At 39.1% G+C, this 19435-nt stretch overlaps 1 long non-coding RNA gene across 1 annotated transcript; it reads right to left on the minus strand.

Moving 5' to 3' along the window:
- Positions 1–505: 505 nt before the first annotated feature.
- LOC117824493 lies at positions 506–15913 on the minus strand. Its single transcript, XR_004633600.1, has 3 exons — positions 15793–15913; positions 12778–12894; positions 506–992 (listed from the first exon to the last, which is right to left on the minus strand). It is a non-coding gene; the product is annotated as an uncharacterized LOC117824493 (long non-coding RNA).
- Between the last annotated feature and the right edge of the window lie 3522 nt (positions 15914–19435).

The following is a 19435-nucleotide window of genomic DNA, read 5'->3' on the forward strand; positions in this document are numbered from 1 at the left end:
TTGGAACATAGGTGTATACATTATCTCTCATCAGCTCATCATGATTTGGTATTTTCTGTCTCTGTTCAGGTTTCATCTTAGCATTAACATTTCTATAACTGAAAGTCACTCTATAAGAAAATCTAAGCTTTAAAGAAAATAGAGATAGAGAGAGAGAGAGAGAGAGAGAGAGAGAGAGAGAGAGAGAGAGAGAGAGAGAGAGAGAGAGAGAGAGAGAGAGAGAGGATTGTTTTGGTGAGAGGGTGTGACTTTGTCTGGTTAATTCTTCACAGTTATGTAACAGTCACTTTACCAGAGAGTTTGAAGGCTTGTGGACTTTGTTGAGGCAGCAGAGTGTGATGAAAAATTGCAGGCCTGGGGTCAGTTCGGTTTATGTGGGATCGATCCAAGACTGACAAATCCACATGGAGGAGATCACTTGCTTTTCTTAAAAAAAATGAAGCACTGTCTCCTCAGCCAAATGTAGCTCACACAAGGATTAAACTGTGGGGCTAATATCCTGGTATTTATTAGATTTATAATGAGTGCAAATATTTACACTCATTACGTATCAACTCGGCATTGTTTCATGGATGACTTTATAGGCTTTCAAGTCGGTGATACTACACCAGCTGCTGAAGCTTTATAACTCTGACACCTTGTTTAGAAGCTGTTTGGATGTGGCTTTTGCCTATATTTTCCCTTTCCATGACCATCCGTGGCAATTAAGCCTGCTGGAATCTTATTCAATAATCTCACTGGATTTAATCAAGAGAGCGGATAAGTTTTTCTGCTCAAATTTGGCTGTCTTTGAGCATCCTTTGCCGAGAGTCAGCACTTTTTTGGCCAGGCGCTGAGGATATCAGAGGGGAAGAGACTAAGAAGAAACGAAGGAAGTCTGGAGGAAACCCAAAGACTGAGTATTGAAATGCAACGAGGTGCCTTCATGTGCAGCAGACTGTCCCTCCTGTCTGGTACAGAGTCACTCCTGCTTCATGGTGCTCACAGACAACCTAAAAAAACAAGGGGTTATATTCAGAATCTGTCCTTACAGGTGGTCTCTTACAAGAAAAAATCCTGCTATGACACATTAAAGCACTCCTTCATTTTCCATTAAGTGCCTGAGTGTGACCGCTAAGTGGAAGAGAGGCAGAGTTTCAGGTTTGTCATGCTAGAAAAACCTGGAAAGAGCCAGAATCTGAATTTTCTGCTGATTTACTGAAATATAAACATAATTAAAACTACAAATTACTGTTAAGTGGGAGCTGTGTATCCCCCCAACTCAATGTGGGATAGCTAGAAAGAGAGGGATGTACCTGTTGTGACAGAAGAGATCACATTTTGCATCCATCCATGATAAAAGGCAAAGAACACATTTAATCTAAGACAGAGCTGAGTTTCTTTTCCCACCTACCTCCACTGTGGCTGTTAGCAGTGCCTTTACACCGTACATCTGTTTCTGATTGGCTATGTATAGAGCAATCCTGACATAGTTTTGGCTCCCATCATACGGAAATCACTTAGATAAACATGTTGACTGCTGAGAAGTTATCTGATGTTCATGGACTTTTAAGCACCAGTTTGGAAGAAAGACACAAAATAAAAGAGACCTTATTACATCAGTAACAGAAGTTCAAGGTGAAAGAACAAAAGATTTTCCAATGTGAGGACAAAACACAGTGAAGCAAAGAGCAAAAAGGTCAATCTTAACTTTACAACTGTGGTTTAAATTCACACACTTCAAGTAAACAGCTCAGTGGGCTTTAATGCTGAGGCATTTCGATCAAAGAAATTAGTCTTTCTTTGTGAATGTGCTCTGTTACACTTAGAATATACGCACTGTCAAATATCATTTGCACTTAAATAATATGGAAAAGTTCTCTGACTGATTCTAATGCGCTGCTATACTCTGTCTTTGCTGGTGCAGGCATGTTGACTTGGCTGTCTGTGGAGTCTGGATGCCAAATCCGAAATCTGTGCACGTTCAGCTACAAGAAATGCTGAGTCTGATTTTTTGACGCCAATGATGCTGTTGATATTCTGAAGCATATAAAATTAAGAATTCAGTTACATAACAGCTTGTGCAAAATGTACTTAACTGTAAGAGATTGGTACACACATTAATAATTCTAACAAACTCTTATTCTGCTTGAAAAGATATGCTATTCAGTCACTGGCTGCAGTAAAAAGTTTATTCAAATGTGGGGACCTTTTATGAAGCACTTTCAGCAACTTCAATGAATTTAAAAAGCACCCTCCTTCTTTGTCTTTGTCTCCAACCTTACAATCTTCATCTCTATAATCTTTTTATTTTATTTTATTTGTTTACATTCTTTTATTCTATGTATTCCCACACAAGTATTGTTTTACCTTGTACCACTGTGATCCTCAAAAATAACCGACAACTTGACTTCCAGCACTTGAACACTGTTTACTCCAGGACTGTTCAACTAAATGTTTGCACTATGGAGCCCCTATATGGACATTGGGACTGTTGGGTTATGAGGGATGGGTTTTGTGTTAGAATCAGCTGATCTCATCGTGCAGTTTTCTGTGTACATTTTGTATATTTTTTTATGTGTGAAAATCAATAAAAAAATTCTTGAGGTAAAAAAAACCCCTCTTATTCTGTTTGAAAGAGTTGCAGTTAAGTTGTGGGACAGCTCCAAGAAGTGATAACATAATAGTTTGTAAGATTGAAACATACAGTGGCCAACAAGGGCAATCAAACTACAATGGTTGAGAAAGAGTCAGTCAGTTTGGAAATAATGTTAATTAAACAACTGAATGCCAAGTTCAAAATGAATGCAATGATGTAAAGGCACTGAAAATTAAGACAATGAAAAAACTGCATTAGCACCAAATACACTGCAGCTATATAAATAATGCAAAGTAAAAAATACACAAAACCGGAAAACAACTGCAAACAAAAAAGTTGGCCTCCTACAGGCCTGGAGCACCTTCGTTGAAACAACTGGATTTCAGTGTTTTTCTTTTTCTTTTTTTGCTGTGTTTAAGGCTTTGCATTATCTATGTTTTTGCAATGCATTGTCTCAACAAATTACTTTTTTTTAAAGTACTTTCTGAAGTTGCATTATTTTTGGGCCTTTTGCACAGGTTTTCATGTTTGCATCATCTCAGAATTTGCTGCCTGTTTCTCCAATTGGAAATCAATTGGGTCGTTAGAGGTTGATTGCTCTTGTCAGTCACAATAAAAAAGTTAAGCATGAGCACAGTTTGTACCTGGAAATGTTGATATTTCTGTGCTGTAGGTTTCGTTTGTTATTAACATACTTCTATACAATTTTATCCCTAATAACCTTATACTCATCAATACTACATTGCACTAGATTTAGGAATATCTGGCTGAATTCATGTCTAAAGTTTTTATAATGACAACGCATTTAACACTCAGTTCTCCAATTCATAAAAATTATATAAATCCCCAAAGTATTAAATGTGAGCTTATCTGATATTTATCTTGAAACTCATAACACTTGTTTGCAGAACTATGCTCATGCTACTCTGATCTTTGAGATTTTTTTTTAAAACCTGTGGCAACAACACAACAAAAACACAACTAAAAAAACATCTTCATTCCAGCAACACTTCAACAAGTGAAAACGCATGAACATTTTAACATATTTCTTCATCGGAGTTTCAACCATGATCTCGCCTAATGGTGTCTTCGTTGCATGTGAGTGCATATGAGGTTGAACAAGACATAAATTTCTATTAGCAGGTTTATTATGTGTATGCCAACGCATTCAGCTGTGTCTGCAATTTTTCCTTCTTAACCTTCACCAATGTAGTGTGGAAAGCTGGCCGTGTTAGCAGCAGCAGGAGGCATATTTTTTTCCTGGAGAAGTGGGATGAAGGAGAATCTCCTTTTAACATGTTGCTACAAAGCCTGCTCCGTGTGTTGGATTGGATGACAAAATAACGCAAGTCAAGGCTTTTCTAAGTTGGCAGGGGATTCTATAAACAACTGAAAATTTGCAGGCCTTATGAAGTATGTTTTTCATTATTTTTTAAGTCAAAGTTAAAGCTCCTGTGGGGACTTTTTAGTTCATTATAATGCAGACTCTGTAACAGACAAACCAATACTGGTGCATCCATAAGCTACAAGAGCAAACAAGACAATCAGCTAAAAGAGCTTTTACTTCTATCTACACTACCGTTCAAAAGTTTGGGGTCACTTAGAAATTTCCTTATTTTTGAAAGAAAAGCACTGTTTTTTTCAATGAAGATAACATTAAATTAATCAGAAATACACTCTATACATTGTTAATGTGGTAAATGACTATTCTAGCTGTAAATGTCTGGTTTTTAATGGAATGTCTACATAGGTGTATAGAGGCTCATTTCCAGCAACCATCACTCCAGTGTTCTAATGGTACATTGTGTTTGCTAATCGAGTTAGAAAGCTAATGGATGATTAGAAACATCTTGAAAACCCTTGTGCAGTTACGTTAGCACAGCTGAAAATGGTTTTGCTGGTTAGAGAAGCTATAAAACTGGCCTTTCTTTGAGCTAGTTGAGTATCTGGAGCATCACATTTGTGGGTTCGATTATACTCTCAAAATGGCCAGAAAAAGAGAACTTTCATATGAAACTCGACAGTCTATTCTTGTTCTTAGAAATGAAGGCTATTCCATGCGAGAAATTTCCAAGAAACTGAACATTTCCTACAACAGTGTGAACTACTCCCTTCAAAGAACAGCACAAACAGGCTCTAACCAGAGTAGAAAGAGAAGTGAGAGGCCCCGGTGCACAACTGAGCAAGAAGAGAAGTACAGTAGAGTCTCTAGTTTGAGAAATAGACGCCTCACAGGTCCTGAACTGGCAGCTTCATTAAATGGTACCCGCAAAACGCCAGTGTCAACATCTACAGTGAAGAGGCGACTCCGGGATGCTGGCCTTCTAGGCAGAGTGGCAAAGAAAAAGCCATATCTGAGACTGGCCAATAAAAGGAAAAGATTAATATGTGCAAAAGAACACAGACATTGGACAGAGGAAGATTGGAAAAAAGTGTTATGGACAGACAAATCGAAGTTTCAGGTGTTTGGATCACACAGAAGAAGATTAGTGAGATGCAGAACAAGTGAAAAGATGCTGGAAGAGTGCCTGACACCATCTGTTAAGCATGATGGAGGTAATGTGATGGTCTGGGGCTGCTTTGGTGCAGGTCAAGTAGGAGATTTGTACAAGATAAAAGGGATTTTGAATAATAAAGGCTATTACTCAATTTTGCAACGCCATGCCATACCCTGTGGACAGCGCTTGATTGGAGCCAATTTCCTCCTACAACAGGACAATGACCCAAAGCACACTTCAAAATTATGCAAGAACTATTTAGGGAAGAAGCAGGCAGCTGGTATTCTGTCTGTAATGGAGTGGACAGCGCAGTCACCAGATCTCAACCCCATTGAGCTGTTGTGGGAGCAGCTTGACCGTATGGTACGCAAGAAGTGCCCATCAAGCCAATCCAACTTGTGGGAGGTGCTTCAGGAAGCGTGGGGTGAAATTTCTTCAGATTCCCTCAACAAATTAACAGCTAGAATGCCAAAGGTCTGCAAAGGGAGCATTCTTTGATGAAAGCAAAGTTTGAAGGACACAATCATTATTTCAACTAAAAATCATTATTTCTAACATTCTCAATGTCTTGACTATATTTTCTATTCATTTTGTAACTCATTTGATAAATAAAAGTATGAGTTTTCATGAAAAACACAAAATTGTCTGAGTGACCCCAAACTTTTGAACGGTAGTGTATATCTTCTATTCTTGTCTAAACTGCAACAGAGAAGGCCCCAGACTAGGGTATAAACATTTTCTTCCATTAGGGCCTTCAGTTTTGACTTCAGACAATTCAGGTAAAGAGTCTGAGTGTCATCCTCGAAGACTCACTTTCTTTCAACTCTCACATCAATAACATAACCCGGTCTGCATATTTCCATCTACGCAACATCAATCGTCTCCGCCCCTCTCACCCCTCACACCCCTGCTATCCTGGTCCACAGCCTCGTCACCTCCCGCATCGATCATTGTAACTCACTCCTCTCCGGTGTCCCTCACAAATCCCGCCATAAGCTTCAGCTGGTCCAGAATTCTGCAGCCCGCCTCATCACCAGAACCCCCTCCTTTCACCACATCACCCCAGTCCTCAAGAAGCTTCACTAGCTCCCGGTCAAATTTAGAATCACCTTCAAAAATGCTCCGGTATACATTTAAGGCCATCCACAACCTCGCCCCCCTGTATCTGTCTGATCTCCTCCACGTTGCCACCCCCTCTCACTCCCTCAGGTCTTCCTCCTCCCTCCACCTCTCTGTGCCCTCTGCCCGTCTCAGCGTAAACTCTGGAACTCACTCCCACCAGACATCAGAAACATTGACTCACTACCCCTCTTCAAATCAAAACTCAAAACCCATCTGTTCCAATCTGCATTCTCTGTATAATTTCACTGCTTCATTTTAACTTCGTGCTACTTTTGCTTGTTGTTTTTTGTTCATTTTATTGTGTCATTTTATTTATTGGGTTTTTAATCCCTCTGTTAAGTGACCTCGGGAAAGGCACTTTTAAATTAAATGTATTATTATTAATATTATCATTCTCTTCTTAAGAGTACACATAGGAATATAACAGCTGTATGATACTGAAATGATAGTTGTTAAAGTAGACTGTAAAGACAGAGGGTAAGAGCTGTTAATTTGTGTGTGCGTGCATAAATATCCTGGTCACCCCCATCTATGTCAGGGTTGGGCCATCCCACTCAAAACAGTCCTGGTCCTCACATGATTGGGGCATTTCTAACTTTCTGAAACATGTGTTACATGCAGCATCTGGCCAGGTGTGCAGAGGTGACTGAGAACACAGATTTGATCTTTTCTGTTTTTCAGTTCTTACACAAAGACTTGTTCCCTTTGTCTATTTGTACAACTCCTCCTGTCATACTTCTTTTCATGAAGGTTGTCTTTTTATTTGGCATTAGATCCTTCTGAAACACTGGATCTCTGTTTGCCTGGAAGGTGATACAAAGTACTAGATCGGCCTTGTAAGTTGAACAAACAGAAGAGACTGGTGATGACAGATATGTATGCTGAAGAAAGCCACCAGTTGCCTTTGACATTGATTGACTTGGATGACTGAAAATCTTTATAGAAAACATACCAACACAGTATATGAGCGATGAGATTCAATAATCATAGAAAGCTATTTTAATCCGAAAACTGCTCTCAGCTGAATTCATGTGTCATAAGTAATGAGATCATCCTGGACAGAAGAGGAGGTTTTCTGTAGTTTTGCAAGAGTCCATCAGAATCCATTCATCATCCTGGTCTGTTATATTTCATTGTCTGTCTAAACAGATCTCCACATGGAAAACTAGGAGCAGAAAGCAGTATGGAAAAAGTGACTGCGTCAAAACAGAAGGTATTTTGAAGAGAGAAGGAAAAGAAGGACTCGAGGTCAAAAGCCTGCTCGACTCTTGCAGTGGTGGATTTTTCACCTCCCAAGTTTGAAAAAAGGAAAGAAAAGTTTTCCATGAAGGCCTTGACATGAGTTTTGAGTCTAAGGGGAGACTTTACGGGGCTTTTTAACTCATTTCCTCTTCTCGTCTTCTTTCACCTGCCGTGAGCCTTCACAAGTCTGAATCCTGTTTGAAATGGTGACTACAGGACAGAGCAGAGTGTCCAAGATTAGTTACAAAGTCTAGACTGCAGCTCTGAAACAAGAACCAGCCCTTAAATGTCCATCGATTTCAAAACCTCGAATGTGGCATGAAGTGTTGGTCGCTCATGAGGAAGGATGGAAAAAAGGCATTTGAGGCCAGGGAGGATGTGGTGGGAAATGAGGTCTGGATTAAATCAAGTGGCACGCAGGGGCAAGCCTTGGGCAGCAAAGGGTCAAAATTAGAGCCACTTGTTTGAGAGATCAAATGTAGATAAAGCATATTTAATGTTCATGTTTGTGTGTTTTTGTGTCTCAGTATGTGACGGAGATTCTCTCTGCCAGGGGATTTTCCACACGCACTGCTGTATTCAGAAACAGATGCAATATTGGCAGCCAGTCCAGAAGTCGGGTAGAAAGTCTTAGAAAAATAAGCCCTCCGTGCATTTGTCTCAGTTAATTTCACACTCACCCACTTTTTCACTGCCACTCTTTCTACTACACTGGTTCCTCTACTTAATTTTACTCCCACTGCACTATTGTATTTAAAGCCTGGGCCTGTGTGTTGTCACATTCTGTTATCTTTTCTCCAAGGACTCTGGATGAAGTTTGTTTTCTTCACAGTGATCACTTGTTTCAGCACAAATTTACTGATTAAAGTCAGTTTTGAGGAAAAAAATCTTGCAAGATTGTTCATTCCCTGCAAAGAAAAACTGTCACTTTTAATGACAATGTTTCATTAAGGCGGGACAGATTTCATTTTCATGCCTTTGCAAAGCGCTGCCTGCGTTTATCTCTCTCTTCTCCTCCTCCTCCTTCTCCGCCTCCCTCTGCAGCTCTGTGTGCATGTGAGAGGGTTCGGCATCAGAGTAACTTTTTGAGGCAGCACGTGAGTGACCTCATCCTTAGACATCTGGCATAGTGTTTTACCAAAAAGAGCACCATGAAGGCCTTCAGCACTCTTTAAGGAGTTATGATCAACGTATTCACACATGCATTATTGATTACTGAATTACATGAATCTATTTATATCATTGATACAATACAAATCACAGCACATTCACATGTGCAAAGAGATGGATCATGTAAGGCAAAAAAGGAGTAAAACTTATTACATTATTTAATGCTGTTAATCAGTTTAACCCATAGACTGTATAAAATATGGACGTAGTATCCATGACATCCCCCATCTGTTTCTGAAGCGCTGTTTTGAGGCCAACCATCGGCGGGAGCCATATTGCTGCTGTTGAGCGATTGTGACGTAAAGAGGCGGGCTTTGAGCCTCCTAGCCAACAGCTACAGTGTTCTCGCCTGTCAATCAAGTCAGCTGTGCCTCACATTGGAAGACTTGTAATCTCAATATCTTTGAAATTGCTGCGTTAGAAAAAAATCCCCCCCCCCCGTACAGTGTGTGCCGATTAAGAAATGAGCTATCTAGACTACACTTGTCTTTTGTACCAGACTGTAAACATGTTTATTTCTGCTGTAAAGATTGTCTTTTTTGAATTGGTGTGTATGTGGTTTCCGGTACTTCTGGAGCCAGCCTCAAGCAGATCCTCGATGAACTGCAGTTTTTAACATTTCCACATTGTACTCATATTTTTAGACCGGAGGTTGCCGCTTGGTTTAAACCTGAATCAACCATACAGTCAAGAATAAAAACTACACAACTGTTTCATTTTGCAAGAGCTGATATAATTGGCCCGATTAAAGCTGCACTGAACTTTTTTTCTTTGCAAATGAAACCTTGAAATGTCGCTCCATCATAAATTTGTTCATGGTAAAATCAATGTTTGATATCAAGATTGACATCAAGCTAACATGCTAAGACCCAGGTATCATTCAGGAGTTCTGGCCAAGGATTTCAAGTCCACTACTCACTCTCCTTTTAGCTTTGTTTTTGGTCTCCACAATCTCATGAGGGAAACATAGGGGCTATTTTTGGCTGATGGCGTTGCCAGCTGTTCTGTATTAGCCAGGATATCTCGTAATTCAAACTAAATAGAACCGACTCATATATTGATGTTACTTCTCTATAATCACTGGACGACACTTCACTGATCCTACATCAGATCTGACACAGATCACACTGTAGCCCATCGTGCATTAATCAAGACCATCAAGTGATACCTGTCATCCGATTCAAAATATCCTCTGCACTTCATGTCCTCAGGTGTTTTCAATATGCCACTGAGGTGTGCATGACTTAACACAGCATACTTCTAGGAATGCACAAGGAGGTCATGCTAGTGAAAGGTGCAAGCAATATCTATTGGTCATGGTTTCGTTCACTTTCTGTAATAAAAATATCTAAACGGATTCTCAGATGGAGGTCTGTTGAATTGTAAGTTTGTGGGTCCTTTTTGGGAAGAAAAGAGGATTAATAGAATAAAATATACAATAACAGTTTTAGTAAAACTAATGCACCATTATATTCACATATCACTCAGCTCCAATCAAAACATGTTGTCCCTAAATTGGGACTGAAAAAGTGGCAAGCCCTAAATCGAAGTCCATTCTTCACTCTCCTTTTAGCTTTGTTTTGGGCCTCAACCATTTGTGAGGGGAAACGTGCTTTCTAGGTGCTGAATGCTACTCCATGCTCACTAGCTTGTCTGTGCAAACTGTTTTTAGCAAGTTTTTAGTGCAGGAATAGCTGCTAGCTAGCTAGAAATAGTAACATTGTGAGTTGTTAAACCAAAACAGTGCTGTCAGACACTACAGTGCTAAGTAGGTTCAAGGGGAATTTCTCAGTCTGGTGATTGTCAAGGTTGTCAAATGCAGTGTTCATTCATACATTGAAACCTGCTTTGCACACCCCATGAGTCTTGTCACTGTAAACGTACACCAATAACCTGCATAATCATCCTGTTGTGCTCCTTTTGTCCCTCCCATGAGCCTCCATTATTTTGGCCGTTGTGGGTCCTCATCCAGCCAGCCAGCCAGCCAGGCCAGGCAGCTCCTGTTGTGATGTGACTTTTCCATCCAGACCTCTGGGGCTGAGCCAATCAGCCTGAGAAGAGCTGGGCCTGCTCTTTCACAACATCTCCTGGCTCCCCCATCAAGGATGTTTTTTAATGCAGAGTGATTAATAATACGTCAAGTGAAATACTGTCTTGGAAGCTCTTTGGGAAACTGCATTCTACATTTCCATGTATGACTTCCCTCTGGTATGAGATGGCTTTTCAAGATGTGATGTTTTTCTGTTTCATTTTTTTTTCATAGACAGATTTAGTGCTGTGATGAATTTGCCAAGAGGAGAAGAGAGAAAGCAAATCTTCAAAGCTTAGTTTCATGTTAATAGGACTTCAGATGACAATGATATTTGAAACAGGCATCGCTATTGAGATCACTGTCATCATGTCTGTATGACCTTATGCAATGGTTTTGTGTCTATATCCTTGGTGATCCATCTGTTTACAGGCCTGTAGGCATCACGTGCTGGCAAGAAAGGAAGTATTAGTGTTGTTTATTCTGCATATAGAGTGTCCATCTGTGTGAATCTGTAAGATCAGTCTCAGGATTCACATTCTGAGAGTCCTCTCAGAGGGCTCCTAACTTAGTTTAATGAGGTGGTATTATATACTGTTTCATATTTTAGACACAAATATTCACTGAAATGTTTGATGTTAATACGAACCATGGGCATACATTCAAATTGTGAGGTAAAGGCGTGTTGGGGTGATCCCGGAATAAGACTGCCTGCTGCTCTGAACATTTCACTCTTAAGCCTCTTAAAAATCGTCCTCACTACTCCTGACATTTTTCACCTTAGGAGCTCTCTGAAGGGTTGAGATGCCTTCATAATCAATTTTACCCATACAAGTATCTAGTCCTCGCTTTATTGGGAACTTGTTAGAAAACATTGTCTATATTTCTTAGACTTTCGTCACTAGGAACGACTCTTCGTCGTAGGCTGCTATCTGAATGGGGTCCTGGGATTTTAGTATTGGAAGGGTTCTTGTTTTTTGCTCTTCGTGGTATTTTTATGGGGAAAGGAAATCAATTAAGGGAAAAATCCCTCTCCCCCAAGAGGGTAACTTTGTTACCCCCTATATATTTCTAAATACTGTGATAACATTATCCTGCCCAACTACTTACATTTGTGCTCTGGTTACATGTAGTCCAGTTATTTCAGAAAGTACTTAGATTACATTTCATTGGATTACTTCGGGAAAAGTACTCTGATTACTTGTAATTGATTACTTCCAAAAAGTGCTCTCATTACATGCAACTGCAACCCATTAACCCTTTCATGCATTAATTATGACAACCTCATTCAGGATATTGTTTCTGTGTATTTTTTTTCGCTCTTTTGGCATAAAAAAAAACAAGATTCAAACTTTTTTTTTGTTACACATTTTTTACAAAGAGACTTTCATATGTCCACTGGAGTGGACACCATGCGTTCTGGTTTATGAAAATACCCTGTATCAATAATAACACAGTAATAACAGTGTTACTGTTTTTATTTGTATCCTCTACGCCTTTCTCTCACACTGCTATTGAGCAATACAAAACATAAAGATATACAAATGGGTGCAATTATGTTTGAACAACAGAAATATATTAACTTTAGCCAAAAAGAATGACTGATGATGAAGTACTTTGAAGAGCATCAGTCACAGTAATGGAACAAATTGGAGCGGAAATATAGCCAGTGATACATGATGTCCACTTTCCTCCTAATCTAAAATCAATACTTTGAAAATTTAAGAATAATTTGACTCCTAAGATTATACTTGATGCTACAATATTTTTATACCTGCAAGGCTCCCTTAAAATAGAAGGATTGAACAGATATTCAGCCGGGACTTGGCATTTCTGACTGGATGTTGGCCATCTTGGATTGGAGGAAAAATTGAGTGGCTGCTCATTAGGTGACATTGTATAGAATAATGCACTAGTTGCCACTGTAGTGACTGATGCACAACTTTACCATCAAAACCAATCTATATGCAAGAAAATATTTTTTTAATAGCTCTCCACTGTAGTTACCAATATGCATGAAATGGTTAATTGGAAGTAAATAATTTTTTTTTAATTTTTTTTGTTCTGGTTCAAACCTTTGAGGTAGTCAAAGTGAAGCCTCTGTCAAACATTCTATTTACAGTGAAACTGAGACTCACCAGAAACAGATGAATGGGCCACTGCAGGGATATTTTGCAGATGTATCTGTAGATTTTACATTGCCATTGACCTGAACACGTAGAGGGCTGACGTTTATCACTAACTGCTGGCTAGACCTGAAACACAGAGAAGTTGGCTATCATTCCCAAACGCATATCATTGTGGGACGCTAGCCAATGGATGCCAAGATTGATAAACCCAACAATGTCTGTAATTTTTCTGCATAGGTTTTTGCTTAAAAACTCTGTCTTGTAAATCCAGATTGATTCTATCTTTTGTTGTGCTCTCCATCTGTGCTTTCCACAGCCACTGGCAGAAGGCTGCAACATTTACAACCTCAGAGTCAGACAGGGTGGGAAAAAGAATAAAAATAAACACAGCAATGAAGGCTGGTTTTACAGAAAAGGAGCGTGAAATGTTAAACTCAATAAACTGCAGACAAGAGGGGTCAGTGTGGGCCAACCAGAACTTGCAGAAAATTCTTGAACATTCTTTCTACTATCGCGGAGCACCACATATGTTGTGACACGTATGACAAAGCAATGTGTCAGTAAGTCAGTTTTGCATTCATTTGGCGGTTGAATTAACAGAAACCATCTAAACTGTCTTGGTATACCTCTGTGGTGCTCTCACAGGTTTGAACAAATGCTAATAATTATTTGAAATGGCTTATCCCTCCTGACAATGGACCAAGGTTGATTGACTTTGAGTGATCACAGCAGCCGAGAGGCCCTTTTAAAAAAAAAAAACAGGAACATGTGGGGATGAATTCCAACAGAACAGCACACATATTCCACCTTCATCTCACACATGACAAAGAGGAATAAGTCTACCTGTCAGATTTTTCTCATGCCAGTAAATGAGCTGACAGGAAGAGGCATAATAAAACAAAACAGTTTCCATACTGTGCTTGCATGCAAAGGCATGCCTGCTTTATGTTAAACAACTGCTGGCCATGCCTGATTTTATTGTGTGTTTACAGTTTGACCTATTGTATTGACTTCACACAGTCTCACTTTATGCTCCATATGAGTTTTAGCAGTCAATTTTCCAGTGAGTTATAGTCTTTGGCTCCAACATAACTCATAACTCGTCCTTAAAACTGAGGAGACAACCTCCTCTAAGACTACTTCAGTGTATCAGAAAGATTAAACAGCAGGATGTCTGGCCAAACAGTCAAAGTTTCAGTGGGAGATACCAACCGACTCTGGAAAGTTGTTTGTTGATGATGTGATGCTTTCTTCTGTTTCCAGTTTACCTCTCCACTCATTTCAGATACCTTCACATCCTGCCACCGTGTGTTTCCTGCCTTTCTACTTGTCTCCACCGCCAATGTTGAGTTTTGCATTTCTCATTTGTTTTCTTGTACTGTCAACTTTTGTTGCCAGATTACCTGTACATGTACACTACCAGTCAAAAGTTTGGAAACACCTTCTCATTCAATGTTTTTTATTTATTTTAATTTAATTTCAACATTGTAGATTAATACTGAAGACATCAAAACTATGAAATAATGTGGCTTTGCCACAATATGGATTACAGCAGTAGTCAAATAGGGCTATCCATTGTGTACTAACCCTGCCTCTGAACACAACTGATGGTCTCAAACACATTAAGAAGGCAAGTCATTCTACAAATGAACTCTTGACAAGGCTCATGTTAATTAGAAACCATTCCAGGAGACCACTTCATGAAGCAGACTGAGAGAATACCAAGAGTCTGCAAAGTTGTCATGAAGGAAAAAGGGGGCTACTTTACAGAATCTAAAATATAAAACTTATTCTGCTTTGTTTAACACTTTTTTGTGAATTAAATAATTCCATAAATATTCTTTCATAGTTTTGATGTCTTCAGTATTAATCTACAGAGTTTCAAATGATTAAAATAAATACAAACCCTAGAATGAAAAGGTGTATCCAAACTTTTGACTGGTAGTGTACATTTGTTCAATTTCAACCCTCTCTGATTTTTCTGACTTAGCCTCATGATTTGGATACCTTGGCCTGTTTTTGGACTGAACCCTGCTGCGAGTGAAGTGTATTGTTTCCACTACTCCTTGTCTTGAGTCTGCATTGGAGTCTTGTATTTTTTTTGCACCAGTCTGATAGTGACAGAGGGGGTACCCATGTATCTGATCAGTCTTCATAATGAACTTCTGTTTGTATTTATCTTCTCATTGGCCCTGAAACACATAGCTTACATGCCCTGTACACTGTGTACCATGGAGCATCAAGGCTCATCACTAATTTTAAAGCTCTCATCCAGGATTCTATCAGACTAATGAACTGTTTCACATTGCCATAATGAGGGACTATTGACAATTGATTATCACACTCACTGTACTGTATCTTCTCTAAAGCTGCTCATGTCCTTTGCTGCGAGTTTTAGTTTATGTGATTTCATTTATTGTCTGACTCACTGGGTTCTTTTTTATTAATAGGTTTTTATTGGTTTTATATTTCTCTCTATTTTTATAGGTTTCCATTTTTTTTACTCCATGACATTTATTTATTACTTATTACCACATGAGAATGTATTTATTGCAGAGACCTGAGTTCTGCATTTCTTTCTTTCACGTCCACATGGTCAGAATGACAAATAAAGTGTCCTTGTATCCTTTTATCACTCCTTGCTTTATGAGTGTGTTGGTTGGTCTTCCTTGTCTTCATTTAAAAAACACATGGCGTATACTGATTCATAAGTCTACTGCAGATCTGTTTCTGTCATACCTTCAAACCTACATCAGACAGAAGAGAATGATAATTTATATCTCTAGTCCCAGGATCTTTTGTTATTGTCCGTTACAAAGGTTAGGACTGAGATGGGAAAAAGGTATTTAAGTTTGCTTCCCCCTTTACCGAAGGAATTACAAAAGAAGCTGAAACTTAAGGAATTGGTCTCATTGGATTCTTTTAAGTGTCACGTGTGATGAAAACAAGGGAAGGAGCACAGACGGCAGACTTAGAGATTGATTAAACAAAAGAACAAAATGCAAGAGGTCAAACAAAACTTACTGAAGATATGTCCATTAAAAAAATCCAAAACAGTCCAAACTAAAACACGTGGAGCAGAAAAGTAAGTGACTGTCACTGTCACAAGTCAACACTGGAACTGGAAAACACAGGGACCATAAGAATCAAGGTAATAGTCTGACGCAGAGGGGAGGAAACACAGACACTATGCACACAAGGTAATCAGACACAGGTGTGACAACGAGACACAGGTGAAACTTATACGGTGCAATCAAATAGGAGGGAAACACAAGGGCAGGAAATAAAACTAAACCAGAGACACAGGGGACAAGAACTGCAAAATAAAACTAGAAACACAAGTTAAAAAACACACAAGGAATACAACACAAGACAGCACTAATAAACAACACAAGGAAGACATAAGGAAAACTCATAACTAATAACAAATACAGAGGATAATACAAGGAAACAAGAAATGAAACACAAAGTAAAGCTACAAAGAGAAACAGGAAATCAAAGACAGATTACAACACAAAGAAAATACAATACAATAACAAGAGCCACTCGTGACATTAAGGTGCTTTTGAATGACTTGGAGGCTGACACATCTGGCTGTAGATGTTCTTCTTAATACATTTTTGATTGTGATCGATTTGTCTCACTTTTATTCTGTGTTTTAATGTATTATGATCACATCTTGTGTTATGTTTTGTCTGAGGCTGCTCTTTGTTTTTTTGGAAACCTTGTTAGCTGTGCTGCTACTTGTCTTGGACAGGACACTCTTGAAAAAGAGAAATTGAAGAAGTGGATGTAGTCACTGTGTCATCACAAACTGGCTTATAGACCTTAGGTACACAATTTTGATATCAGACATCTTTGTTTCTTTGATCCTGAAGTGACCATAGTTGTTACTAACCCTGTATCATGTTTGACAAGCTGCTGTTGGAGCATCTTGTTTCTTCCTGGCAAAACGAGATAGTTTAGCTTTAAAGCATTACTTTCAGACTGTTAGGGACCAAGCAGTAAAGCACAAGACACAGGTTTAAGTTTTAAAGAGAAGTGGGTTTTTATTTTACCCCAAATTAGGCAAACCAAATTCAAAAAACAAAATTATAAGAACTAGGCCTATAAAAGAGGTCAACTTAACATAACTCAATTTAACACAACAAAATGTAAGGTGTGATCTAAAAAAAAACAGACCTTACACAATAGCCGTTTTTTCGACCGCAGGAACTCTACCCCGGAACTAGGGACTTTACCCCTGATCTACGTGCGTTAGTTCAGGGGTAGATAATATCCCCCCTGAAAAGCCCCCTGCCTGGGTACTTTTCAAAGGTCCTGGGACTTTCGGTTGAATGTAACAATGTTTGTGGAGTTTACACAGTTTAGTTTTTTATTAAGATTTCAAAATATTATTTAATATATTTTTTTTTCTCCATATGTCACTGGCCTGATTTGCACAATCTACCGCATATCTAATGTGTCCCCATTGTTGCCTAAACGCAGACAATAATGGGGACACAGGAACCTTTTAGTTCCGGGGAAAGTAGTTCTGGGGGCTAAAAGACCCTGGAACTCTTGTTCGAAATGCACCTTATGAGACATCACGGAACTTATATAGTGGTTGGGCCAAACCAAGTTTAACTCAAGGGGTTAACAAAATGGACGCTTAATCAAAGTGAATTCAAAATAATACTAACTAAGCCCCCCCGCCCCCCCAGCCATCACACAGACCCTGAGGCTAAACAGTCTACAGTCGAGCCCAGTGGTTAACAATACAACACCAATACCAGTTGGAAGAGGTCTTTCTTTTGAAAGTCAACTCAAGACAAAGCTACTGTTCATCTCTTTTTCCTGACTTTATGGCAAATTAAGCTAAGCTATCTAGTTCTCTCAAGGCTCTAGTTTAAATGGTTTAGAGTAGTATCAATCTTTTCATCAAACCTTTGGAGTGTAAACTCTTCAGCACATTTCCCAAAAACGCTTAACTACTTATGTACTCTTACTCATACAAGTGTGACCCATTGCTGAGAGGTTTTGAAGCATGCAGTGAGTTAAAGATTACAATCAGTTACAAAATATTTCACCACAATTCTCGACTCAGCCCTTTTGCTCTTTTATGAACACAGTCATTACGGGATGTCGAGGTGTTTTGAAGTGATAAAGCCGTACCAGAGCTCTGTTAAAATAAATATAATGTGATGAAATCATGTCTTTGAACTAAACAATAGTAACCGCCACTTTGGAAAGTTAACATGGAGAAAAACAATAAACTTGTCAAAGGGAGATACCACTGCCAACATTGTGTTTTGGTTATCAAGAGAAGCCGCTCCTGGCCTTAGCTTACTCTGGCATGGACTTTTCAGATGATGTGTTTGTATCTTTTGCAGAAGTGAACGATAATAATGACGTAATAGGAAATCTGAACAGATCTGAATTTCATGAGACCATTGGAGGTGATTTAATGACTCATAATCCAATGATTTGTTACTAAGGAATCATCATGTCAGAAGAGTTCAGTATAAGTAAGATGGGTATATTATGCTTTTAGTGTTACAGGACAAAAAATACAAAATACTGAATAAAGGTTAAACCTTGGAGTATCACTTCACTCTACGTCCCCCAATAAGCTGTTTACAAATATTTGATGGATGGGTACGTTTTGGTATCGAATATTTTATGTCATTGCAACTCTACCGTTGCTAATAAACATTGCATGGTTCCAATAAATGCTGCATTTGAGTCCTTAATTTGACTTTTTAAGCTTTGCCTGATCCAACATCTTGGTATTCATTTCACACTTGGACTGTGTTGACCAGTTCCACTGCCTCTGCCACTTTTGCAAAGAACTTTCTTCAACATGTTTGTGTTGATTTTGGCGTCCCCTGTTGACAAAGAGTTCTTTGCTGATTTTATACTGTACATGTGCAATTTGTGTTTCTTGACAAAAAAAATCTCATCCAGCTCTGTCTTTTCATTACGTTTTTATCTGGGGGATTTTATGCCTTTATTTAGAGGACAGGACAGTGGGTAGAGCAAGAAACTGGGAGAGAGTGACGTTCATGACGTGCAGCAAGGGGTCGCAGGTCGGATTCAAACCAAGGCTGTTCACATCAAGGACTAAGCATAGACTGTATGAATAATGGACGTAGTATCCGTGACGTCACCCATCTGTTCCTGAGCGCTGTTTTGAAGCCAATTGACGGCGGCAGCCATATTGGAAATGCGGAACTCAACCAGGCACAGAGTGGGCTTCATAGTTTGAGACCAGAGGTTGCCGCTTGGGACTAAGGGGTGACCAGGAGCGGCCATGGCCTGCCTTGAAATGAGACTGGCCAACCAAATTGCCACCCCATAATCCCAGATTATGATTGGCTATTTTCCTTATCATAGGCGGGTCATATAGAGACCTCAATGTTAATTTCAGTCAATTTCTCAGCAAATAACTCCTCACTGGAGCTTCAGGGAAAAATTATCAATAAAATGAAAATGAAATTCAAATTCAAATACGCCCATTCTCTGACTTTTAACAGTCATAGAATTGGTATCACTTCATAAAGGTGAAGCTTCTCATCAGTGTGAACTCCCCAGCTGGAGGTGAAACTTAAAATGAACACCCAACCCTACCCACCCCCCAAAAATACTGATAACTCCCTGTACCTACAACTAGTCTCTATGGAATGAG

This window comes from Notolabrus celidotus, chromosome 13 (assembly GCF_009762535.1).
Source record: "Notolabrus celidotus isolate fNotCel1 chromosome 13, fNotCel1.pri, whole genome shotgun sequence".
NCBI lineage: Eukaryota > Metazoa > Chordata > Actinopteri > Labriformes > Labridae > Notolabrus > Notolabrus celidotus.